This window comes from Centrocercus urophasianus, unplaced genomic scaffold, assembly GCF_019232065.1.
Source record: "Centrocercus urophasianus isolate 14NV4802_14NV808 unplaced genomic scaffold, USGS_Curo_1.0 seq_18, whole genome shotgun sequence".
Taxonomy (NCBI): domain Eukaryota; kingdom Metazoa; phylum Chordata; class Aves; order Galliformes; family Phasianidae; genus Centrocercus; species Centrocercus urophasianus.
In genome coordinates, this window is record NW_024884733.1 from 25,326,725 (window position 1) to 25,353,863 (window position 27,139).

At 40.9% G+C, this 27,139-nt stretch overlaps 1 protein-coding gene across 4 annotated transcripts in view; it reads right to left on the reverse strand.

Annotated features, from left to right (window-relative positions):
- The window catches only part of DAB1 (DAB adaptor protein 1), a 127,015-nt gene that overhangs the window by 95,608 nt on the left and 4,268 nt on the right, over nucleotides 1–27,139 (reverse strand). For 2 of the 4 annotated variants that reach the window (XM_042819958.1, XM_042819954.1), the window contains exon 1: nucleotides 1,075–1,162. The exons of 1 other annotated variant lie outside the window; for it this stretch is intronic. The gene's annotated coding sequence lies outside the window, so the exon portion shown is untranslated. Of the gene's footprint in view, nucleotides 1–1,074; nucleotides 1,163–13,374; nucleotides 13,488–27,139 lie in introns of those variants that run through there. One more of the 4 variants, XM_042819955.1, reaches the window with a different exon arrangement.

Below are 27,139 nucleotides of genomic sequence, written 5' to 3' on the forward strand. Positions count from 1 at the left end.
CTGATTTACAACAAGAACAGCATCTTGCCAAAAAATTGACCTACAGCTTATTTCCAAAGTGAGATGTTTATTAGTACTCCAATGACAGCAGGAATAATTACTGAAATTCCTCCTGGAAATCACTCCTTGTAGTGGCAAATACCGCACTTCACGGCTTATTCACCAGAAGTGCTGCAAATTTCCTTCTCTTAGAAAATGCTGACTGGATGAAATAGACACTGTTCACACGAATGAACTGATTTCATAAACATTTTGAATGGGAAATTACTGAGAGTTCCATCAAATATAACAGTTTCTATTTTATAACACATATTCTAGAAAATAAGTGCAAAGCAAAAGAGACTTCTGTAACAGAGTTTGTGAGATATGCTTTCAAACTTTGGTGCTCGTGACAAACTACACAATGTCAGCTCACCATTTCTCCAAGGAAGGATATTCAGATACTTTTAAAGATGCAAAGAGAAAAAGCACCAAAGAGATTTGCACCAATTGGTTGGAAGACCAAGAGAAACATATTGGTACTTTTTCTTTCAGCGCTTTCAAACTGAAAGTTGCTCTCAGCCTGATTTCCAACAGCCCAGCACCAGCTTCAGCTCTGGGGCACAGCACCTACCACCCCTTCCATGGGGTTTGCTACCAGCTGTCCCCTCATTCAGACTTTCCTCTATGCACATACTCCTTTGTTGACCCCAAGGCAGAGAAGATAAAGAATTTCTGATAACACTGGGTAAGAGCAAGCAAGAACCCAAGCTCGTAAATGCTCAGACACCACCCAGCATACCCTGGCTGCATTCTGACCTCCACCAGCAGAAAGCTGCCTTGCCTCCATTACAGCCCATAAAGCCACACCAGCACAAAATCGATAGCATTGCATTTGATTTCTATTGGCGTAACTCCATGGGTTTTAATGGAGTTGGAGTTACACCAATTTTATGCTGGTGGATCTGCATTAGTGTCAGTGAAGTTATGCTGGCGTGACTGATGTAAACGACATCAAACCAACTGACCCCTATTGGTCTAAACTACTCTGCCATTAGCTCTAAAGCAACGCGAAAATGCAAATCTGTACGTTACCAAAGCAGGGTCTTTGGAGTTTACTTTTGCAAAGCAGGAGAACGGCTCTTTTGTGATCCTTTCGACACCAAAGAAACAGAGTGAAGACTGAGAAGGGAAAAAGGACAAAGTACACAGTTGGGATCACAGTATTCTGTAATTAGAGTTGTTAAATGATTACTAAAGCGCAGTGGTGCAATCATCACGCCGAAGGAAGCTGGGAAGTATGCAGTTCAGGAACATCACCAGGGAGAAGGTAACGGCAATGTCACAGACACCACATTTTATATTTAAATGCAAATTCCTTGCAATCAGAATCCGTGTTCCTAATTGGAAGAAAAGGTTACGGAATTAAATGCCTCACATCCTGGACAGCTCAGCAGGATTGAAAGTTGCATGGTAAGTTGAAGGCAGCTTACTCATCTCCCATCCTTTACAGGAATATCTTAAATCAGCTTTTTCTTTTAATTTCAAGATCACCTTCTTACTATTGCAAGGAATACCAAACTGGGAGTCAACTCCTCATTCGTTTTAAATAAAATATAACACAACTCCCACCAAGGTCTAAGTCATGCTATATTTTGAACTCTAAAGCAGATCTTGAAGCAATGCTTTGCACTGGCCCTCCTAGAGGACATGAATTCACACCAACTCTTCCAGGTTCCTTTTACATTTGCTCAGTCCCATAAGTTAACCTATACATCGTGCTCTTCAATTTCCTCAATGCTTCCTGACATGACACCACAGTAAAGCAAACTTCCTTTCTGTCAGCAACAAAAACTCCTCTGCCAGGATCTTTCCTCGCTGCCATTTGTCAGCACTCAGCCCTTGTCCATGACAGTTAAGTAAGAGGAAAACTAATCAAAGGACTTCACCTTGCTATAAATGGACTTCTGATTTATTACACCAGGCCTAGTGACCAGACTTCTACCAAAGTTCATTGACTTGCAGAGAAAAGGGGAAAAAACAAAAAAGCTTTCTGGGACCGCGAGCATCACCCAGGCAAAAAAATGGTGTTATGCTGTTGTTCAACAACTGTAGGACATCAGGATTTTAAATATCCCAGTAAATGAGCCTTAGTTACAGAAATACTTCTGACAATCCCATGTAAAAGCTCACGCCGTCATACCAGCAAAGTTGCTCACAATGATAATTCCATTTGACAAGCGATTCCAGACCAGTGTACTTGGGAACTTAATGGAGAAGTTTCACTGCTAGAAAATATACAAATGAACAAAGATAAAACATAATACAAAACCCTAACCCAACGATTTCAAGCATGGCTGCATCATGTACTGGAAGAATCAAAGCCTAAGAGATCATTTAGAGATCCTGCCAAAGGAATTACTGAAAAGAAATACCAAGCTACTGCCAGGCTAAAATGTCAGGGGGAAAAAAAAAAAAGGAAAAGAAAATACTAAAAAAAATGAGAGATGTTCTTGATATTATTCAGCTGGGGGAGTTAAGTAGCTAGATGAGTAAACTACATCTACTTGAGTGGTAATGCATCACAAAATCATGCTTATTTTCTAAACATTTTTTAAAATTACCTAAGTCGCATGCAGAGAGGAGCCATTCACCTTCCACTGTCATGCTGTAGTTTACTCTCTCTTGGAAGCAATTACAGGACAAATGCCAAGCTACAGAAGGTATTTTTCCAGCAGCAGCATCTGGCTTCTTGGCAGCCTCCTCAGGCAATTCTGTTGGAAGCTTTAGAGATGCTATTGGGTCAGCCCTGGTCCTATTGCTCATGAACCGTCTGGCAGTTTCTTCTTCCTAGATGTCATAATCCTTCTGATTTACCTTGAAGGAATTAGCACGCTTTTATCCATCTCAAAAACAGTTGACCTGCAAGGCATTTAAGGGCCGTCTATAAAACAGTAAAAATCACTGGTGTAAATCTGCAAACCTTCACACCAGCAGCTTTTCAGGACCCATTGCTTAATACATCATCAAGAAAACAAGTATGCAGTGCAAAACACATGCATCTCTTACTGGTAAATTGAATGCATTCCTCTCAATTCAAGGAAAAAAACATAAGACACATGAAAAATAGATTAATTAAAAAGAAAAAAAGAAAAAATCAAGCTGGAGCAACAGCAAACCTATGCCTTTATCTAACATGAACTGGTCTCGTACAGCGCAGCACTACTGTGCTGTATCCCATAGTAAGGAATGGCACACATGAATTCAAGGAATTCCTCTGGCAGACAGCAAGCCTGAACTGAAATACAAGGAAATGCACTAAGTTAACAGAAGGAAAACAATTTCTAAGAATCCACTTCTTGCATCCTTCCTTCTCCATGCTGCCTGTCCCTCTGCTATGGTCTGCATCGTCGTGCAGCTGTCATCATGCTTAATCCAGGAGGATGGAAGACAGAATGCTGTTTTTACCCTCCCTATTCACGTATCAACAGAATCAAGCCTGTGATAAAAAAGCTTTATGTCAGTTCGTTGAGATCCTGTGGAATTAATACAGAGAAAAGCAATAGGCTGCTGTAGAAAGCACTTTTATTGGCCATAGCATATGTGGGATTCTCCTTTTTAAAAAGATTTCTGTGCAATTGCTTGCAAGATATGTACTCCTCAACTGGGAGAAGAGAAAAGAAGAAAGACTCAGATCTGTTCATTACATGACTTCTTTTTAAGACATTCCCACAAAGATATACTTGCACATCTTGTACCTTACATCTCTTCTTTCAAGAATTTTCAGAGAGGTTAGAATAGGAAACTCCAACAAAATCCTGTACCAGGCTATCATGTGGGAAAAAAAAAAACAACCCTAGTGCCCAAAAGTAAATGTTAGAGGTACAAGAAATGCACTTTATAACCTAATAAAGGTCCACGAACCTTGGATTTTCAATATCAGGAGTACACTGAACAATGTAAGATTGGTAGGACTAAGAAAAATGCCCATGTCCAGGTCAAACAAAAAGCCAAACAGAGCTCTGTCATCAGCAGAGAGCAACTAAATACAAACAGACACAAAATTCAGACTTGGCTAATGTGAATTGACTGAAGTAATTCTATTTTATGCAGGGTAAAACATATTCTGATTACAGGCAGTGGTGCTTGCAAGTTCTAAATTTAGGTATCATTAGGGCCAGGTGAACCGTCAAGTGAACTAATCTGAATTTTATCCATATCAAAGATTTGTATCGTCCACATATTAACTTCTCGGAATTAAACCACATATTCACTCTCATATTTCATACATCTTTAGGATATCTGCGCTCATTAATTAAAATCACTGCAGAACCACAGCACACATGAACAGCAGAACCTGGGTTTCAAAATGCAGTGCAATGGCACACAGTGAGAAATCAATTATTTAGGCTCCAGTGCCTGAACAGAAGTTCCTGGCACACTACAAACTAAGCTGTAATCAGGGGAGAGGCAGCACAGATCCCCTTGTTTACAAGTTGTTTCTGCAGTATGGGAAGCATCCTCAGTGAGCACACATGAAGCCTCACCTCCCAGTGATGCCCCAGAGCTCAGCAACAACACACGTGAGATGCAAGTTACAAGCAGGCAAAGAAAGGGCTTCCAAGGTGCAGTGGAAATCTACAACGTTATTTTAAACTCTCTTTGATTACACAGCCTCTACAAGCCCTTTAAGGAGAGAGAGCAATCAGGAGTGCCAGCAAATGAGTGCCTTTCAGCACAGCAAAGAAAATCAATTAAAAGCAGGTGAGATTTTGGCTGACCTTGTGTACTGCTTTCCTGAAACACCTGGTACAATTAAAACAGTCTAGAGGGATAATATAATTTAATATGAAATAAAGATCGCTGCAGTGAAAAACTTTGCTGTTTTAGCAACTGAGCTTAAAGCCAAGATGTGAAGAATATCTAATTCAATTAAAACGGGAGGGAATTCAAGAAGGTGGAAGTTAATTACTTCACCTGGAAGTTGGCCAGGACCTTTGGGTTAAGCACCTCTACTCATGTGAAAGTTTGCTTTGGTTTCTTTCTGCTTCCACAACTAAAAAGCAGGCAGTAACAATGGCAGTTTTGGAAGATGTGCAATGCTTGCACCACCCACTGAGGTTAATTAGTGACAACAGTGACAGCTTTACAGAAATCAGAGATGATGAAGAACTTGAAGGCCATCCTACCTACCTCCCTGCCAAGGAAGGTTTGTGCTTAAGGGTGCATTCTTCCCTTCTTCACCAAACCATTATAAATGGCACAAAGCAATAGGACTCATATCTCTACCCTCCAAAGTCTTTCAAACACTCAGGCTGAACAGAAGGAAGATGTTAAACCAGTGAGCAGAGTCCAGCTTCACATCATTACTCTGAGTTAGCCGCTAGCAGATTATCTGAGCAATTATTCTCCTCCCTTACTGCACACATCCCAAATACCTGTAATCCTCACTTAGCTCAGCTACAATCAGCGTGAAGACAATCTATCCCCTTCAGGTAAAATCTAATGGTAAAATCACATATCACTAAGTTTATAACCTATTACAGCCTCCATTATTCCATAATGCTTATTATTTTGTACTCACAAAGACAGGGAGATGTAATTTTATTGCTTACAAACCATTCTTACATTAGTCTTCCACTGTTATAAACTTCACTCTGCTTTTCCAGATACGCTTTTTCCATTCTGCATATTTAAACAGTAACTCTAATTACCCCTACTTGATTGCTCTTCTCTTGCAAAGCTTTTCCACAGTATCATCTGCAGTGAATTCTTCATCCTACTTGGATTTTAAAAGGCCCATGATGCATCATATTCTTTAATTTAAAAAAAAAAAAAAAAAAAGATTAATCACTACACCCACAATAATAACAGTCTAGTGCCTTGTAATAAAGCCAAAGACAAAATCAAAGTGTATCTACTGGAGCTGCAATCTCTCATGCCGTATAGCAGATGCACTCATACAGTTCAATCTCCAACATCACACTCTGCTGCCCTGAGGCATGAGATCACAGAATCCTAGAATAGCCTGGGTTAAAAAGGATCACAGTGATCATCCAGTTTCAACCCCCTGCTACGTGCAGGGTCACCAACCAGCAGACTAGGCTGCCCAGAGCCACATCCAGCCTGGCCTTGAATGCCTCCAGGGATGGGGCATCCACAGCCTCCTTGGGCAACCTGTTCCTGTGCTTTACCACCCTCTGTGTGCAAAACTTCCTCCTAATATCTAACCTAAACTTCCCCTGTCTCAGTTTAAAACCATTCCCCCTTGTCCTAAAGATCATCACTTCCTCCTCCCACCTCGCTCAGGGTACAACAAAGAAGTTTCCTGCAGACAGTGGCTGCCTTTCCCATGCAGTTCTGATTTATCCCAAGCATAGATCAGTTCCTTTGCACAAAGATCAAGCGGAAAGAAAAGTTACTACATGACTGCACCACCATTCACTCACAACTCTGCAACTCAACAACATTAATTTCAGCATTTCTTCAGTGATGCATATGACATGCAGTAGTAATTTACACTTTATGTATGTGTACAATAATATAGAGCAAAAAGAGGACGTGTGGGTGTACCACAACCATATTTCAATGCCTCTTGAATTTGGCTTGCAAGCTGCATTCTTTCAGCACTTCCTTCTGCAAGTTACTTAGCAAGACATGGTGAATATTTTGCAGAGGTAAGGATCTCTCAACAAGATTCTGGAAGGAAAGAATAGGAAAGAAAAGAGGACATCTAGCTCTAGCTGTGACTTTCTGGTCTCTTTGTGTCTCAGCAGTATCAAAAAGTATTAAAAACAAAACCAACAAAACAGCCCTGAGCGCTCAAAGAATTCCCATTATTATAAACAGCTGAATACTTCAGTAAATAAACGAAAACACAAAAACACAGTGGTACATCTTTGAGCCAAAGACTTTCATTAGGGGATCTGACATTCAGCCAAGAAAAGTTTCTGTCTTGCTTCCTCAGCTCCTCTCCACAAACCGCACACCGCTGAGCTGGTCTCCACAAGCAGCACTGCCAAGACAGCGGAGCAGCACAGTGCTGGTCCTAAACTCCAAAACCCCAAATTCCAACCCAGTTTAGTTGCGTGTAAGGAAGATAGTTCAAAATCTCGTAACTTTGTCCAAGATGATGATAAAAGGCTCAAGAGGATAAGTTCAGAACACCTGCAACACAGCCAGGAACAGGAAAGGGTATCCACGTTTGTTTTGGATACCTGTAGGTTGTTTTCCCCCATATTTTCACCAGATTAATGACTTTGAAAGGATATTTGAAAGGGTTGGACTAGACAATCTAGAGTTCCTCTCTAACCCTTTAGATTGGTTATAAGGGAAGAAGTTTTTTTACAATAAGGGTGATGAGGCGCTGGCACAGGTTGCCCAGATTGCTGGTGGGCGTCCTGTCCCTGCAGACAGTTAAGGTCAGGCTGGATGGAGCCCTGAGCACCTGATGGAGCTGGGGGTGTCCCTGTTCATTGCAGGGAGTGGGACCAGATGGCCTTTAAGGGTCCCTTCCAACTCTAACGACTATAATTCTACAGACTGCTGCAGTTGAGTGATTCTGTGAACACGTGCACCTTGAGGGCCACAGCAGAGACCCACAGTTTTATGGCAGAAAGTGACCCGCTGCCCATCCATTCAGCACTAAAACACAAGGCAGTTCAGAGCTTTCAGAGCATTATTTGAAGAGCAACTCTGTTTGGAGCTCAACAATTAACTCCCAGCTAATTTGTTTCTACTCTTATCCATTAAAGAACATTTGGATAAACAGATTGAAGAAGTTCATTCACAGCTTTGTATCTATACAACTATTACAAACCTTCCCCCTGCTGCCCATATAACCAAATTAAGGCAGAAATTTCATTTATGTGTTCTTAAAATTATTTTAAAATCATCATTAAGATGTGTGATTTCATCTAGTTTTACTTATGACTCCAAAGTCATATCCTGACTGCCATTTCTATAGGAATTCAGTGCCAAATATTGCCAACTTCCAATTTTACTCTCTATTTAAAAATACCCTGGCAGTATTCAGCAAAAAGGCAAATGAAGATTAAAGCACAGCCTTTGCATTCCAGCATAATATTTCAGGCAACAATTTCGAGAAAGGAAGGGCAGAAAACAGACTGTGCATACACTGCAGTTCAAAATAGATTCATCATGTCAAACAGCATAATTTTTCTTTTTCTCCCCATTAAATAGTTATTTTAAGTTTTCTGCTGAATATATTTACATGCATAATGAGACTTCTTCAGTCTCTGAGTTACTATATATGCTTTAACACTGCGTGCCCTAATAGTGTACAGATACATACAAACGCACACATAAATGTATGCACTCATGCACGCAAAACTCATGCAAAAAAGAATTAATGGGAATTTTTGACTGGATGCTACCCCCTGTAAATATGTTAAATGTGAACAGTGCTTATGGTGAGGTTCATTAACTGAAAATATTGCTTTTGTCTACACAACTTGTGTCGCCCACATAAGAATGGATGGCACGTAAATGCTAATTTGCAGACTCGGTTCTTTTCAATTTACCATCAGGGGCTCTGTTGGGAAATTCGGTGGTCACTTTACTACAATCCTTAGGGAACAACTTGAGCTGAGATCTCGCTCAGCACCTGAAAATAAAACTCTGCAGGTGACCTCCTCCAAAAAGAAAGAAGAAAACAAAAAAATGAAAAGCTGTTGGAGGGAGAAGATGTGAAAAGAAAAAGGAGAAAAGCCTTTAAAATTTTTAAGCAGGTTTATCTGTTGTTTCACCAAAGCAGCACAGTGTTCTATCTAACTTTCCAAAGGGCCTCCCAACCTCAGCGTGCAAGCTGCTTTGTTATCAAAGCTCTGTTCTGTAAAGGCCACTTTTTTAGCAGCAACTTAATGCCTTTAAACTCTTTTCTGTAACTTCAGCGTTCGTTTCTCAGAGCAGTCATTAAAGCTGGGCACTCCGAGGCTGATGGGCATACTAAGCTTGCCCACTTTGAACTAATTGCATTCAGTTTAACATTCTCCAAGCACTGACAGTCCTCATTCAAGCCAAGTGTGAAAGTTTTTAAATTAGTTTTCACAGTTTGATTCGCAGACAGCAAATGCAAAATGACACAGGATTAATTTTTATTTTTTTTCATTTTTTTCCCCAACAACACAGTGCAACAAAATAGCCCAAAGGCTATTTTAGTTCATTCGGTTCAACTATTAGGGAAGATTCACAGCACAGAGAATGCTCTAACTGAGACAAAGGCTCCGGAGGGCTTTCGAGGCTTAATACTGCCCCGTTAATGAGAGTACCAAACATTTGCACAGCCTTTCCACTTCGCCACTAGATGTTAAAATGGAAGTCCAGACCATTTCAGATCAGTCAAATTGATTACTGCTCAAAATATTATCATTTTTTTTTAATATTTAATACAACCTGGTATTGGACTGTAAAACGGCCAACATAGAAATCCATGCTCTCAGGAAAGTACAAATCATGGGTTTGCATATAATCTGACTCTTGATCAGTCTACACGTATTTGTTGAGATAGAAGTTAAAGAGCAAGCCAGAAGACTGAATTGTTGATTGCAAAAATGATTCCTTAGCACACAGAATCATTAAGGTTGGAAAAGACCTCTAAGACCATCCAGTCCAAACTCCAACAACACGGCAGAACAGGACAGGAATTTGGTTTCCTTGGCACTTCTCGTTTTTCCAGTGATTACAGCTAAGTGCATGCACTGAACTTACACAGCTTTCTCAGCAGGCACAATCCCTCCAGAAGGCTTTCAAGTGTGCAAATGTCCATCTTAGCAACTACAGAGGCATGTATGAGCCACAGCCTTCATTACGAAGAAAAAACACACAGCCAAAAACAAGCCAAGTAATTTCAGTCTTTATTTTTGTTATCATCAGGAGATTTTATAAGGTCTGTAACACACAACCACTCTAACCTGAATATTTTCTCATATGCTATTAACTAACAAATGCAATCTAATTTAACAACCTAACAGCTGTATAGATAGCAGTTACTCACATCACAGATGGGAACTATCCTGTAGTGTGAGTGGTATTGCTACCAAAGTACTAAACACAAATTTTCTGCATGCACAGATGGAGTCCAGCTTCAAGCTTCAAGATCCAGATTTGACATAACCCAGGACATGCAGGTCACAGCTAGAAAAACAGAATAAGTCAAGAGCCCATTTCTAAATGTCAAAACACTATTCTCTGAGGCTGACATAAATTGGGCACTTCTTTAAAGGATTCAGAAAACTGATTTCAAATACCAACCTCACTTTAAAGGCATCTTCTATTCTGTGCTTCCAAGTTACACGCTTGCATTACAATGACCACAAACAGCATCTCATTTTATAAAAAGGACATATTTGGCATCTTTCTTAAATCTGAAAAACAGAACCTACAGAATCACAGAATGGCCTGGGTTGGAAGGAACCTCAAGGATCATGAAGTTCCAAGCCCCCGCCGCAGGCAGGGCCACCAACCTCCACATGTAATACCAGACCAGGCAGCCCAGGGCCCCATCCAACCTGGCCTTGAACACCTCCAGGGACGGGGCATCCACAACCTCTCTGAGCAGCTGTCAGCACCTCACCACTCTCTCTGCAAAGAACTTCCCCCTGACCAAGCACTTGGCAGAATCCCACGATAGCATCACCACAAGGCAAGACGTGCCATGCACACACCAGTGTAGTTTCAGTAGGCGCTCCATTTTATGAAACATTTTCTTCCAAGTGTTCTCACAACTAACTTCCCAAACAGCTTTATCAGCTCAGATGGTAAATAAATACAGGTTATTTCATAGCTAAACTCGTCAGAAACTGCAAAAGGGATACAATCCAATCATTACTGAAAGTAATGAATACACTTTTCTGGTCATTTCATGCCAGGTGCTAACAGACATCCGAATCACTATGTGAATATTTACACTTAAGAATTCCCCCAACTGTAAATGCCACAGTATTACTGATTAGTCATGACCATGATAGTCTTTCAGAAAATTATCTTCTCTTAAACAAATAAGATTATGAAAGAATCTTGGGTTTGGTGAGAATGAATGGTCAAGAGATTCTAGAGCCACTCACCTACAGGTTACTAATCTCACTGCTTTGTCTTGGTAGTGACTGTACCTTGTTCCAGCTAACAGCCATACAATGCACAAAACAAGTCTGTGATCCAGTTTGTACCCCAGTTTGCCAGTGTCCCCTAACACAGCTAATGCTGTAATTGGCAATTCCAAAGCAGGGACAGAGCACTCAGTGGGCCTGAAATGTAAATAAGTTCATGTAGAATCACTGCACAACACTCCACAATACTCTGCCATGAGTAAGCATTACATATATAGGCTATGCAGTCGTTGAGTGAAGTACAGTATGTAATCTGACACATATTGTAGGCACTGGGATTCCAACACAGAGAACAGAGCACATAAGTGACAGATGCACAGCCAAATTTCTTACGGTCATTTGACAATCTCAGCCAGTGTATTTCTGCTTCTGGAAATCCATACGTATTTTAATTTCAAGAAACTAATTAATGCCAATCTCTACCAAACGTGCTGATAAAATACTCCCTGTAAAAGCATTGATTCCATCTGAAAAGCTGCATGCACTCTAGACTAGCACAAAACACAGGCATTCCCCTTCCACGGCTACTGATAAAACACACAGCTGTAAGCAGCTGCAAAGAACAGATTAATTTTTTTTTCCCCCAGTACAGATATTGGCATTAGCTGGAGGAAATGAGCATGCAGTTTCATCATGATGTTGGTTATTCTTTGGGGACCTCAGAGGACGTAATTGAATCCTGATGTTAAGGACTGAGGACCAAAACAACCAACTTGCATATGAAAGCCATTTTGAAGTGCACTAGAGGCAGCAGGCACAATATACCATACACACGTGTATATGTTTCATCTGTTTTAGTACTTTTTTTCCTCCTCACATTGCTTATTTTACATTTAGATCTTTAAGCTCTTCAGATCCACCTTGTTTTCTCTGTGCACAGTAGGATAAGGACCTGACAGGGACCAGCAGGGACCTTGTTCTGCTAAAAGCTGCAACAAAACTGAATAGAATAGCACTTCAGACAGTAATCCAGGATCCGTCCCAGTGTATAATTCCTTCATCGTTACATTAAATCATGTTTGCCACCAACTACCTTGTACTAATGGGTGCATAAAGCTATTCTGCACCTGTCAATTGCCAAGGCATCTGTGCAAACACAACGAAATGGGAAGAAGTGAAGCAAGGAACCCTGCAGCCAAAAATAAACATGAATCAATACAAATAAAACTTAAGCACTTGGCAGGTACGGTTGACTTCTTGCTAAGTATAAATGGTATCAAGGCATATTTTAGCCCAATACTACCTATTTTAAATACACCAGTTTACATATTACTGAACAATACTCTAAATGTCTTAATGAAAATACTCAAGATGAACGAGCTTGTTGAGTTAGTTCTTCTTTCTAGAAACCCACAGCTACTTTTGTCTTCTCACTGGGCTCAGCTCTGTTTTACTTTGATGGCTCTGAGGGAATCATCAGTTGTGGCAGAAAATCTTCAGCTTTGCTTTGTGGCATTGCCAGTAGAAAGCAACAGTACAAATCCAAGAAGTGGAACTTCCATGTGACGTTACACTTGCACGAGTAGCTGTTATTGCCAGCTGCAGCAGTCAGAATATCAATTTACTCACTGTACAAATATTAAAAAGCCTGATATAAAAGGGAAGGCAGCCTTATCATTACCTGCTTGTTTTCATTTCAGAAAGCTGCCTTCCCTCACCTTCTTTAAGTATCTACTAACGTATTTTTTATTGGAGTTCATCTTGAAAATTAATCATCATAAATTTAAAAACATTCTCTCGCAGATCTGTCAGTTTTGTAGAGCTACTTCATTTATTAGAGGACCACATGACGCATCAGAGCTCTATATTTGAACATGACATATTTTCACTTTGTTTTGATACCACATTTGAAAATTGTTCCTATCAATCTCTCGCTGGAGCCAAAACTTAACTGTCTTGTTCACTGAATCATTAAATGCCAAGTCACATAGACAAATAAAAGCATTTGCAAATTGAACTTCTGCATTTGCAGATGCAAATATTTGCAGAAGTTTCCTGTCGAAAGCATCTCTGGAAAAGAACCCACAAAAACGACGCGAGGCCTTGGCCAGTATCAAAGCCAATTATTCCTAACCATTTCACACCAAGAGTTCCAATGCTTCATGAAAAGGCTGATTTTTAAGTAAAATTTCGTGTTTACAGTTCCCATTTCAGAGAAGCATTACAACTTCAGTGCATTTGCCAGACTCAGCTTACACATTAAGATCCACGATTTTCTGCATCGTTTGCCAGGAGAGAGGAAAAAAAACACAACAGGCCATATACTTACATTCCCCATAATGCATCATTTTCTCTCTAAATAGTGGCAGCAAACAGGCACATCCAATACTGTATTACTTTCTTCTCTCATTCATGACGATGTCACACACAGGTTCTTTGATTCTGAAAGAGAAGCATTTCCCAGGTTCTAAGGATAGAGGTACCCCAACCAATCCATCATGCTTTGTGCGCTAATGATAGACTCATGCATAAGAGGCACCAGAAGCAGCGAGAGGCAGCAGGCATGAAAAGGAGTGAATCAACTGTCAAGGGTTGTGATCTGAAGGACTGCAAGGCTGTGATTAGAATTTTCAATCAGGACTTCCACAATTCATCACGCTACAAGGCAAGGGGGGGATGTATTTCTTCATCAGGCCTTCCTGCTGTGGGCATAGCGAGTTCCAAGGCACTAAAAAGGGGATATCTTAAAGCCTTATACTTACAAAAAAGGTACGATTGAATCTTTGGGGAGTGAAGGATTTTCTGGCACTGCGGAGCTACTACTTTTCGTATGCATATTGAAAACTGAAAGACGATTACTCGCAGCACAGCCTTTCAGCTGCTGGCAAAGAAAGGGCAGCTCTTCCTCCCTGTCCTCTTGCAGGCATGTTAATGTTGGACACCTGAGTGAGAAGGAGCCCTGGCAACTTTTGACTGCTTGTCCTAAGGGATATGAGAAGGAATAAAATGCAACAGGAATCCTTAATCGGAACTTGCCAATGCTCTCAGAAACTTCGCAAGGAGGCAGGCAGAGCCCTCTGTGGGGAAAGCATTCCCAGCCTGTAGAAATCACCTGCAACACAACAAAATCTCCCAAACCTCCCCAAATGCCTTCCTGCTCCTTTCTCCCCCTCCTTCATCACAGTAATTGCATCAGCAAAACTCAGTGAGCTTTGTGAGGGGACGAAGGCTGCGTCCCAAAGCCTACATCCAGGCAAATCAAACACATGGAAATATACAAATAAAGCATTCTCTTAAAAGGCAATTTTCACATTAAGCCATGAATAATGAAGTGTAAAGAGAGTCCTTGTTTGCATAATTAATGTTTCAGTTATTGATATTCCTTCAGAGGGTCACCAGCCTTTTTTTCTCCAAGTCAATTAATTAATAAAACAACTCTTTTTATGCAGGTAATTGCAACCAATTTAGTACTCAAAGGCAAGGCACGTAATATATCGGCTGTATTTATTTATTTAATGCTGCAACTGTCGTGACACAATGATCATTTGCAAACACAAACACTGAACGGATCCACTGAGCTCATGACTAGAAAGTCATCCTTTGAAATTAACAGAAAAGAAGCAGATGAACTATGGGCAAACACGGCAACATAGGTCAGACTACCTCGTGTCCTTTCACCACAGCAGTCATGTTTTCCTTAACGTAGATCTCAGCTTCCCTCCATTCCTAATCCACCCCAAATTCAACTTCAACAGCCAGTTTAGAGACGCCTTCCATCAGATCTCTTGTTAATGTGGGAGAATGTCAGGATTAACCATTTTATCACATCATATTCTTAAAGCATCTGTATGACTTGTGCTTACAAAACTTTTTGACTCTTGCTATCTACAGCAACACCCCTTCCTTCCAACAAGAGCCTTCATGAGAAGGTTGCTGGGCTGCCCTCTGACAGCAGTGCCAGACATCCCTACAGAAGTGATTCTTTGCTGCTAAAGTTTCATCTGAAATACATCTTTCATGGTGAGATCTAAAAAAGGAGAAAGAAATGGAAGATATCAACATTGGAGTATGGACACCACCGACCAGCTGATAACCAAAGAGCTCCTACTGTTCTGATATTTCCACATCTGAAAACATCTGTTGTCACTTTTATTAAGCATTCTGTAACAAGGATCTGTTTTCCTATTTCATACACTGCTTAGCACCACTGGGGAAAACTGAAGGAAATGGAGGGGCTCAATCCTCTTCTATAATTCTGGGGAATGGCTCTGCAATATAAATTATAAATGCTACTACTTGTTTTATGTACTCATCTGCATTTCATCAGCTGCTAAAACCTTGCAAATACTCCAGACACCGTCAAGAATCACTTCAAGCTTTACAGACTGCAAATCTCAAATCTGATCTCTATCTCTGAGATTAGAACAAAATGTGAACTAACCAAGAATTGAAAGAAAATGGAAATAGATACTGTAGGAAAAGCACATTCCAGACTTGCAAATCCTCTCTTTCATATAATCCTTGCGCATAATCTTTCAGGGACTGTTCTGACGTTTCCCTTGGCCAGTGGTTTTAACCACTGCAGATCCTTTTAGCCAGTGCTCGGTTGTGTATTCAAGTGGTTGCTCTAGAAAACAGTATTCAAAACGTGCAGCAGCGAGGAATGCAGCCACAAAGCAGATTACGAATAAAACACTCAGATATTCTGTTCCACATTTCAGCAATTACTTGCAGCCAAGGTGCTAATAGAGAGCTGCTCCTTCAGCGTCTCACTTCGAAGGGATCGATGCAGTGCAAACACAGGCACTGCAGGGCTTAATGCAGGTCCTAACTGCTTCTTATAAGACAAGGTTCTTCTCGACAGCTTTCTCCTGGGCAAAGAAGAGCCAGCTAAATAGTTGCTATTAGTGTATATTTGTGTCTTTTTGTCAAAAATCATACTTAATAAACACAAAGAACCTGTAGTGGAAAGATCCAGGAGAAGATAGAAATGAATTTCCAGACTAACAAAGCCCTGTTAAATCAAGTTAGCAATTTTATCCCTGGGGATAACAATTTGGCTTGCAGCAGTGGGCTAAATAACACAGTTCAACACATTAAGAACAAATCCGTATTCAGACTAAATGGACTGTCAGCTCAGAAAAAGGGCAGAAGGGAAAAGAAATGCTGCAGGAGCTCTGCTGCCTGCCCAGAGCACTCTTCCTTCCTTCTTTTTCCAGGATTACCACAAGCAAACATCCACCAACAGAGTTTGCAAAGCTCTTGAGAAAAAAAAGACACAAACAGACTGAAGACGTGCCTTAATGAATGCCATCAAAATAAACATCAGTTGATCTGGATGCAGCAACATGCCTAAATCACCCAGAAATCCGCATCACAAGGATTTTCCAGCCAACCACTGCAACAAAAGCCATGCTCATCACCTCATACCACAGACACATCATCTCATACCACAGACAACTTTCTTAGCGTGCATCCAGCAGCAAGTTGGAACATTCCTGCTCTGAGCAGCAGGCTCATTGCCTAGCCTCTCCCCACCATAGCAATTTCAGCCGTACAGTTTCCCTGGAGGTCAAGAAGTTTCTCTGCTGTCAGCACCAAAAGCTTTACTGCAAGTAGATCGTTTTTATTTTAATGTATGCACTTAAGTCTGAGGAAAATGTGACTACATTTAATGAAATTGTTTGAAAACTTCAAGATTTCGGTTAGAAAAAGAACATGAAATACAAGGTAGGCTTTCTAGGGAATACCTCCCTAAGCCATCTCTTGATAGGTAGGAGATCTTCCAGTTGAGCACAGATTTTCAGTGGTCTCCAGAGATTTACAGGCTTACAAAGATCTAACATTCTATGCTCCCCCTTGCTTTTTCTCATTCTATATGCATTCAGATGGAATACAGAATTGGGCAAAAGATGCCCTAAAAATACCATCTAATGCTGTCAAGTTTGCTACAGAATATCGCTTTGACTGCAAAAAAAGGACATTTTTCAGATTAAAATTTTGAGGTAAGTGAAAAAAAATTGTTATGAAAGGACAAAGTTAAGCCTAGGGCAAAAATAGAGAAGAAATGTATAATTATGTGATTTCTATTATGTCAAAATTGGCCACAAAAACTTGAATGTATCTATTTCAGACACGCGCATGAATATTTTTATATAATATTCAACTAATGTTTTCACTCTCATTTTTGCTCTAGAACGTATAATTTGTATTCCAAAATCAATCACTTCCCACAGACATTCACACTACCTGCCCTATTCCAAACAGGATTTATTTGTTAGCCAAGGAGCATTCAACTTTAAACATTCTGCAATATCAGCACATAAATCACCCTGAACACAGCTAAAAACTTTGCAGCTGCATATATTAGCTGGGTAGGGGACGAAGAATTCCTAACACGCTGCATCTGAATTCCTCATATAACTTCTTTCGCAACGAAAACCCTGTAGCTAAACAGATTCCAGACTTATCCTTTATGCTGCCCTTACAGGACACGTCGGACATCCCAAGCTTCACAAAGGCTGCATGCTGTGCAGACAAGACACGCTCCAGTGTTTTTATCTTCCTCAAGAACTATTTCAACTCTTATAGATGACCTCCGCAGCTTAACTGATGACTATTCAGTGCCTCAGTTACAAAAACAGCCATTCTCATTTCCTTTACACTCCTCCTCAAAGAAATAAATCAGCGTCTTGACTGATGGAAACATTTGGCTGCCAGTCATTGTGCTTTGTCCCCTTGCTGCTCCACGCCAGCCTGCATGAGCTCAAGAGATGCAGAGCAGTGATTAAATTGTAACATGCAGCACAGAGAGCAATAACTAAGTGAGTGGTTATAAACAAATAACACAGCTCTTCGTAACTCAGTAAAGCACATTATTTGATTTTGTGCATGGTTATGAAAGCCAGTCAAAGCAGCAGTGCTTTTCCACTAATGCAACAGCATTATTGCTTAATGGTGGAAAGCACAGGAGGGCAATATACGGCCTACAAGAATAGAACGTGCAAGCTTAACAATGTAAGTTTATCTTCCTTATGAATTACCTAGCCAGTGCTTTTATTATATCCATTGTTTCCTGATCTGCAAATTACTTCCTGAATCTATTAACTACAGTAGGAGAAATGCATTTTTCAGTCCTACTCCCTGGAAAAAGAAAACCCACCACAACATAATAAATCAATAAAAGCAGGTGAGTCTACATCAGCAACAAGGCCAAGGTATTCCAAGTTCGCAATCATTGGCTCCCTATAACACCAAAGGATTTTTTTTGTGTGTGAGGGCGGGAGCACAGAGACGAAAGGATTGAAGTGTAAATTATACAATGGTAGTACAATTCTGAAGCATTACCATGCGTGTGAGGGATTATTAAAGATCAGGTAGGATTTTTCTAGCCTTACTTCAGACACCTCCAGGGAAACGTATTCTGCAATGCTCTGTAGGAGATAAAGAACAACCTAAGTATATTAAAAGGCTCATAGATATAATTCCATGAACTACAAGCTTCCTTTGTAACCTGGATATCACTATAACCTGGATATCACTATAACCTGGATATCACTAAACGTACAGCATTTCTGTGGCACTCTGTGCACATCATCCTTAAAAACACAAATTACATCTCCGCTTATCAACTTTGTCTTTGCATGTCTTGAATTCTCTACTGAGGGCTCAAGAAGAGTAACGTTGTTTTTATTCATGTATCTTCAAAATGATCAAAGTCTACATGATGTGCACACAATTTGTTCACTGTACTTTTTTTCCAGTTACCTTTTAAATCTCCAACCTCAAAGTTTTGGGAACAGGTGACCACTGCTCAAGCTGCTGGGGGCTTCCCAATCCCAAAGACTCCTTGCAGTTGCTTGCAACTTCACCAGATTGTGATAGTTTAGGCTTTGGGGTGGTTTTCAGGATATGAGGGTAGAGGAATGGGCTGAACCACCTCCAAGAATTAGACTAAAAGGAAACGCTGTGTTTTTACCGTGTTAAATGACCATTACAAAATTGAACTTGAAAAACATTCAGGGGTTTTGGAAGTGGGAGCAAGCCTTCACATCATGGATCTGTTCAGATGTTTTTATTCATTAATCCTAAAAAAAACCCCACAACTACCGAAATTGCACAACTGTGGCAGATTTTGCACTGCTTGTCGACTCCCCTTTATACTGAAATCTCTTCACAGTGCCACCTCTCCTGCAGGAGGAGCTGAGACATGCACACTCCTTCCTACAGAAGTTGTCCCAGTAAATGGGCTGCCCCTGTAATGACTGCTCTGACTTTAAATGACACAGTGATGCTCTATCTCATTAGGCAAATCTTCCAAGAAGGCATAAATTAGGAAATAAAGTTCATAATACATTTGCTTCCCATCCTTGTAACCTATTTCACAAAATCACAGAATCATAGAATGGCTTGGGTTGAAAAGAACTACAACGATCACCTTGTTTCACCCCCCTGCTGTGTGCAGGTCACCAACCAGCAGACCAGGCTGCCCAGAGCCACATCCAGCCTGGCCTTGGATGCCTCCAGGGATGGGACATCCACAGCCTCCTTGGGCAACCTGTTCCAGTGCTTCACCACCCTCTGTGTGCAAAACTTCCTCCTAACATCTAACCTAAACCTCCCCTGTCTCAGTTTAAAACCACTCCCCCTTGTCCTATCACTATCCAACCTCAAAAACAGCCATTCCCCCTCCTGTTTATATGCTTTTTTCAAATATTGGAAGGCCACAGTGAGGTCTCCCCAGAGCCTTTTCTACTCCAGGCTTAACAAGCCCAGTTCCCTCAACCTTTATTCGTAGGAAAGAAACTATTTCACTGGGAAACTTTCACCAGTTTTACACTTCATCAATTTAAGCGTTAATGCTAATGTGAGACACTTCAAACATGTCAGAAAAGAAAAAAAAAAAAATCAAGTGTCTAATTAGAAAGCTGTGATGGCCATTTGGGAAAGTGGAGTTCAATTTTTCCATTCACATGCTATACATAAGAAAGCACCGAAGCCAGAAGTAAATGCAGAGCTGGCAGACCTGCAGGCTTCTGCGCAGAGCGAGAGCTTTTAGTGCTTGCCTGAGTACAAGGAGAAACCAAATCCCCAGGGTTCAACATCCCCGCCTGTGAGATTTACAGCTACACAACAGCGTGAAGTGTTGAACAAGAGCAGGAGAATGTCAGTTTTCTGTGGCATAAAGACTAAGGGCAAGTGTAATTTCTGATGTTAAACATAACTGATTCCTCCACAGAGCTGAATCCTAATGGCAGGAACTCAGAGCTGTGTCTTGCTGTTGAATGCTAGGAACACCAAAGTTCTTGTACTGCAAACAGGATGCAGCTCCTTGAGGAGCCATCAGACTGTTTCACAAGTTCCTAAATGCATTTCATCATGAATAGAAACTGAAGCCATTGGCAATAATGTTATCCCTGTAACTGATACTGTAGGGTGATTCTGTCACAGTGTAGCATTGATTTTAAGGCTACAACAAATGTCACGGGGAGCTGGGAGAGTTGGTAAGATTACTGCTGGGTGGCAAAAGGAAAGTTTCCAAGTGTGGTAAATTGATAAGAAACCATAAAACCAGACATTGGTAATACAAATACATGAAGAAGCTCCCCTTACCTCACTGCAATGGAGATGCATTAAGAAGCACTGCTAGTTACATGTTTGTCATCTAAATGAGAACTCTACTCCCTGTTCCATGTATTCCTCTGCAAGCTGTGTGCTTGTCTTCTGCTAAAAGCTCCTCCTAAAAGCACCATCAGTAATTGTCAAGCATTGGAACTGTTCCTTTAGACATCAGCATCCTTACTTGCAAGTTAAGTGGACAATGTTTTCTCCACTTTTTGCAGTTTTGTCACATTTGCAAGCTAAAGTACAGCTGAATACACCATTCGTTCTCTTTATCCCTGTGCTCTAATGCATTCAGCGTAGCCAACTTCTTACAGGAACAATCAGGACTCTGGTAAGGGCTCCAGATGCAGATGTCGTGACATATTGTACATTAATCTGTTGTCTCATGCAGTGAAACACAAATGCTAAAGATGCAGTTCAACAGAAGCCCTTCAGCCCATTTTGAGACCTGTACCATCACCTTCCAGCTCTAGGCTGAACTTTTGAGCACTTTATGAACTAGAGCTATTGCAAATGACCTCTGTTCCTGTTCTTTATAACTTCAATTGAAGGTGCTCTTTCCCCAACACGTCTAACATTCATGTCTGGCATTGAAAGAAATCCTCAGAGATCACGGTTCCAGCTTGTATGTTTTTTCTAGACCTGTCTGAATGAGCAGTAATCCTACAGTGATCCTCTGAATGATTATGGGGGAGAAGAAGCAGTATATATCCTAATTTCAAGCGACCAGCACAATTCCTGTAGCTTTCTTGCTGCCTGTTTCTCCTAACAAATCAAACCGTGGACAACCTTGGAAAAATCCAATGTTGCTCTCTCTCATAAAAACATCCATCCACACTTGAAAATGAAATACATCTGCCATCATTCAACAGAACAGTACTCCTCTAAGAAAAATAAATCACTACAGTAATGCAATTTAATCCATCAAAAGGAGGAGGGGGAAAAAAAACACAGCAGGAGTCCATTACGGACATTACCACTGATATTCTACTTGCTCTGCTCATTGTCTACACGCAAATTGTGCACACATTTCCAGCCACAATGAAGAAAATCAGCGCTGTACTAATCAAGACAATTCTTATTGTGTCACTGGACCTGCAAAACAAATGTCTGTGCATCATATGTTGTGATGCCTACCTGTACCACTTCCACCTCTGCCAAAAAGTTCCATCTAAATTACTGATTAGCAGAATCAGTCTCCTGCAGTGTTTGCAGGCCATTTCCAAGCTGCTTTTGAACAGAGGAAAACTGTAGCGCTAGGGCCTGGTGCACAGAATCACAGAATGGCCTGAGTTGGAAGGGACCTCAAGAATCATGAAGCTCCAACCCCCCTGCCATATACAACCTCCACATTAAATACCAGACCAGGCTACCCAGGGCCCCATCCTACCTGGCCATGAACACCTCCAGGGATGGATGGGGCATCCACAGCCTCTCTGGGCAGCTGTTCCAGCACCTCACCACTCTCTCTGTAAAGAACTTCCCCCCTAAATCTTCCTTCCCTCAACTTAAAACCATTTCCCCTTGTCCTGCTGTTATCTACCCTTTCAGAGAGTTGATTTCCCTCCTGTTTGTAGCCTCCCTTTAGGTACTGAAAGGCTGCAGTTAAGTCACCCTGCAGCCTTCTTTTCTCCAGGCTGAACAAACCCAACTCCCTCAGCCTGTCTTCATAGGGGAGGTGCTCCAGTCCCCTTATCATCTTAGTAATCTCTGTACCCTCTCCAATAGCTCTCTGTCTTTCTTGTATTGGCAGCTCCAGACCGGGACACTACTCCAGATGGGGCCTCACAAGAGTAGAAAGGGACAATCACTTCCCTGTCCCTGCTGGCCACCCCTCTTCTGATGGAGCCCAGGATACCTTTTTCTTTCTAAGCTGCAAGAGCATGCTGCTGGTTCATATTAAGTGCACAGGATTGCTAATCTGGATTTTTGCTGTCTGGAAATAGCAAGGCAGCTGGAGGATCCTCACCAACTAGAAGAGGGCCTTCTTCACCTAAATTTTAGTCACAAAGAGCGGCTCATTTAAGCTAACAAATGAGGCTTCTTCTACATTCATGGTGAGGAACCTAACCATCCTGAGGACAGTCCCTCCCTGCCATCTCTCCATCTTAGCCAAAAGCCCAGCCCAGCCCATTATGAAATGAAGAGAGAAAACAAAGCACGAGTAACGTTACAGTCATTCAGGGCAAGCACACAGAAGTAGTTTGCTGGATCAGGAGTCCTGCTGCAGGAAACAGAGCTGCACACAGAGCTCCTTATGAAAACCACTTGCTGTTCATTGTCAGCCCCAAAACTGGGAGTGCCAAAGCCTGTGAACTGCTCCATGGCTGAGGCTGGGTGGATTTATTTATTTTTTTCCACTCTTGTTTTACAGCATAAAGAGGATTTCATGTCCTCTCCAGGATCACTCTGCACTCAAAATCCAGAAACTAGAGCCTGGCACAGCGGGATTCATTCAATAACAATTCTCACTTTTCTGAGGATCTGTATGCATCAAAATCAATTAGCATTTGCCACAAACGTAACATAGCAACAGTGGACAAGCCCTCATTTGATGTCAATCAGTACAGCTCTTCAGATTAAAAAAAAAAAAAAACTTTACCAAATTTCATCAGCTGTAACTCTCACACAGTGCTTGTGAATAGCTCTATGGCTGGGGAAGTAAGGGTCATAAAATCCGAGTGCCAGGAACAGCAAGTGGTCAATTCAACTTGTTATCCTTTCTAGGACTTCTCAAATATTTTATTTCTCTTATTTTCAGAAGGAAGAGAATCAGGACTGAATACATGGAAGGTGTTACATAGAAACGATGGGCAAAAATTGTCCTGAAGCCACCAACTGATTACTTCAGCAGCCAAAAAAAAAACCCATTCATAAAATGATCTTTATTAAATTCGCTGCCATATTCCACTGCTTTTAAACTTGAGCACAACTGCCAGCACGCTGTGTGAAGTACCACTTCCCGTTGATTTGCTTTGTATTAATTACAGCACAATTAAAAGGGGAGCCTTCATTGCAATCAACTACCAGGTGCTTTAAAAACCATAACCAGAGCCTTGAGCATTTCTGAATGAAGTCATCAGAAGTACTGGTGCACAGTGACCAGATTTATAAGTGTTTGTGCATTTAGGGATGAAAACTCTAAAATGAGAGAACTTTTTTTTTATAAAAAAGAGGAGCAAAGCCCCCAATGGTCAGAACCTTGCTATTGGTGGCACAGTTGGGACAGAAGCACCATCAGATCATCTGTTCTTGCTGTTGGAAGGTTTCAATCAGCTAATATGCTTTAAGGCTTCAAGAAAACTGACATAAAAGACAGCAACAAAGAAATAGCTTGACTGTGCATATTACTGCATAAAGGAATGAATGGGCTAATTGAAATATTAATATTCACTGCCTTGACTGTTGATTAAACAATGCAATTCCATGCGTATCAGCTGGACTGCATTGAAGTTTAATTTTTTAATATTTTTTTTCACTTTTTTTTTCTCCATAATTACCCTTATGCTTGGCTTCATCACATAGCTCAGCTGGAAATTTCTGCCCTGAGTCCTCAATGGCAGCAATATCCTGAAGTGCAACTAATGCTGTACAGCAGCCCATCACTGTTAACCTCAAAATCTAACAGATAGAGGAAGCAAAGAGTCTCCCATATCACCACAGCCACAAGCAAACTACACAAGTTTAACTGAGCTGGTAAATGCTGTGAAATTACCAACACAGTCTGCATCTGCAGGAGCAGAGTCCTGTCAGCAGGGAACTACTCAAGGCACCTGAATACACCCAATGAAGTTTAATCAAGTTTAATCAACTCTTTCTTTGCTGCTTTCGCATAGTTTAACTGCAGCATCTCAGGTAGCTGTGAACACAAAGAAGACTTTTTTCATCCAGCCATCAATTACAGGCTTTTTTCCTCAGCTACTTCAAGTCCCTGCCCCATCCCTGGAGGTGTTAAAGGCCAGGTTGGATGGGGCCCTGGGTAGCCTGGTCTGGTATTAAATGGGGAGTTTGGTGGCCCTACATGTGACAAAGGGGTTGGAGCTTCACGATCCTTGAGGTCCCTTCCAACCCCAGCCATTCTGTAATTCGGTGAAGTACTACAAGATAGTGATATTAAATTAATGATAAAAATAATAATAATCCTTTAGGTTGAGAAATGCCCACTATGATTGGTGCGACTCTTCAAGTAACCAATCTCTCAGCAGATTTGAAGTCAATTGGGTAAAAGAACAATTGGAAATGTTGACTGCACCAACTGGATGCACAGCAGACCAATTGTTTGGTGGCCCTGCTAGGCAGGGGGGTTGGAACTACATGATCCTTGAGGTCCCTTCCAACCCGGGTGATTCTGTGATTCTGTGTGCCCGATTTCCCAAATGAGCACATTTTAAGCCTCCCCATCTCCAAATTTTAAACGTGGAGCTAGAAGTTTCAATAATCTCACATTGACACCCTGAGTCACTGACATCTTTTCTGTAGGTACAACAAAGTGACATGTTTAAGAAACTACTCCATGTTGTGCATTAGGAAGTGAACCTTTAACCAATAGCAGTTGGCAGGAGAGCAGATGTGACACCAGATGACCAAATACGAGCAAAAAGACATTATTCCATGACTTCACTGTAGTGACACCTCAGAATTCACTGCAGCTTTGAAATTCCTCATGCTTAGCAGTAAGCATTCATTTCAAATTATTTAGTACTGCTTAAAAGTTATAACAACTAATAACCATAACACCCACTGTTCTTCAACATGCATTTTTTTTCCCATTTTAAAATTATTTTTACATTTTGTAACCTTCAGACTGTGGGTTTTCTTCCTGCTTAAGCATGCTGTGAGTCTTGCAGATAGCCAGCAAGGAAAAACCTAGCAAAAAACTGCTCTAAAAGCAACAGTTGAAGAACCTCTCTTGGTTCCAAGTATCATTTATATGGACTACGAACATCATACAGTGCATTATTCTGCTCTCTCTCACCCACGTTGACCACACACTGTTCAAGAGAAGTGTAACATCATACAATTTGTTCCACAGCAATAGAAGAATTAAGGCCTTTCTTATTTTACAGGGAGCTAGAACAACGAGAGTCATCTGGTGCCTGTCAAAGCTATTAGCTCGCTAATCACTCACTCCTTCCAGAGGAGTGTTAAAGCTCAGCTGTCCCAAAATGAAAGCAGAGGACAAAAACCCCCTTAACTGGAAAGCCAGAAGACTTTAAACACTGCGTATAAAAAGAGAGGAGATGCACTTTTTAGCAGAAAACCTCCCTGAAATCTACTGAATAAGCAGAAAAGAGTCCTGCAGCTGGGATTCCTGCTCTGAAAGCAAAGAATAGTCTTCAGGTAACTATTGCTATGATCTTCAATTTCTGCAGGGCCACAACTTTCCTACAGCTGGAAAGTTTAAAAGCTTTCTTTTTTTTTTTTTTAAACAGCATGAATATACCTGATAAACTTCAAAAGCGTATCTTGGGACTTAGCACAGATAGACGGATGGGTCCTATTACCTGGAGAATAACACCAGGAGAGGAATTGAAACACAAGGAATTGCTTCAGCGGGCCACAACTCCAGTGCCTGGATACTAATCAGCTCCCAGTTAACTTCAAAGCATGCCAGCTTCAACAAACACACCCAGTACCACTTGTCAGCAGCAGCTCTGCAAAGAAGAAATGCTGCCAGTTGCCCTATCACACAGATGAAAAGATCTTTGCATCATGGTTTTTCTGCTACAAAAACCACTCTGGTGAGATTGTGGCTCCATCCTTAAAAGTAATGGGAAGGCTTGGCAGTGGAGGGGTCCTGATTGCCCTCAGCACTACACAATGATACGCTCACATTCAGGTGTGAATAATTCCAGCAGTCTCAGTGTTATATCTTGATGATCTGCTAATTCACATCTGTCCTCTACGTGTAATTTTCCAGTAGCTACTCCTAAAAGCACCTCCTAAAACCACAGGGACGCTGCCTAACTGCTAAATCTGAACATTTTGCAAGACAGCAATATGCCTGCTAAAGGAAAACAAAATGGCAAGCTCACATGCATGATAGGATTATTTGATTCAATACAATATAAATTAGGTCAGAGTCCTCTTTGGAGAATTCGATGTCAAGAACTAGGTGGTCCACTAAATTTCTATTCATTTGCCTCTGGGCTTGGGGAATTGCAAAGACTCTCAAGAAACTGATGTTCTTTTACTCACAAGAGTAATCACTATTTGCTGGGGAAAAAAAAAAAAAGAAAGCTCTCAGTATCTCATTGCAGCTGCTTGGCAATATCCAAGGACTTGTGCAAGATCTGTATAAAGCAGCAGCTATTAAATATTTGTGTGTGTATATATATAATATATATAAAGAAAAATATATGTGTATATAGGGAAAAATGGTGTAACAATGCCTTTGTGTACTTAGCTATTACACTGCCCTATTTTTTTATTTTATTTTTTTTACCTTGAAGAAAAGTAACAATTTATGG